The sequence below is a fragment of the Montipora capricornis genome, chromosome 13 (genome assembly GCF_036669925.1).
Source record: "Montipora capricornis isolate CH-2021 chromosome 13, ASM3666992v2, whole genome shotgun sequence".
Taxonomy (NCBI): Eukaryota; Metazoa; Cnidaria; class Anthozoa; order Scleractinia; family Acroporidae; genus Montipora; species Montipora capricornis.
Window position 1 is genome coordinate 18426349 of NC_090895.1, and position 933 is coordinate 18427281.

The following is a 933-nucleotide window of genomic DNA, read 5'->3' on the forward strand; positions in this document are numbered from 1 at the left end:
TCAATCGTGTCAAATATGCGCAATATTACAACAAACTAAATTTCAGGATCAAACCGTTTGCATGAAGAACCTTTCCCTTGAATAATGAAGCACAAAATAGACGACAAGCTTTCTTTGAAATAATTCTTGACTGACACATTTCCAATTATTTTTTTACTGACGACTGTGCAGAGTTGATCACAGATCCACTTAAGGTGTTCCATTTGTTCTGTCTTTGCTGAGAATTTTCCATTTGGTTTCAGTGTTCTACATAACCGCACACTTGATAAAATATTAGAAATACAGCTCACTTTGATTTCGGCTCGACGGGCGACAGATTGTTGTTGAAATCCATTACTCGTCGCTTTTAAGATTCCATCGCCTGTCTTGTTCAGTATCCAATTGACTTGCCATTATTGAACTTCATAAGGGTAGATTTTTTTGTTCAAAGATCCACTAAAACGCCATTCGCGTTACATGATTTTCGACGCCATTGCCGGTTAAGTTAGTCGTTCTACTGTGTCCACCAGAGAAATCTACGCATTTCCCACTACCCGCATATCTATAAACGGTTTAGAAACAAAACTGTTGCAGTTTTCCGATGACACAACAACTATTCTATCAGATTCGGATTCTGCTCAAGCCTTATTTATATTACTTGAACTGTTTGAGAAAGCGTCTCGACTTAAACTTAACGTGACGAAAACAGAAGCAATGTGGATTGGCTCCTGTCAGAACTGCGAAAGTGAACCATTAGGAGTTAAGTGGAAAGGATGCATTAAATTTTTGGGAATCTTTATAACATATGATGAACTACTATTGGTAGAAAAAAATTTTGAACAGAGGTTGAAAAAAATTAAAAATACAATAAATCTATGGAAGTCAAGAGGGCTATCGATTCATGGCAAGGTAAACATCATAAAAACGCTTCTACTCCCAAAAATGATTTATGCT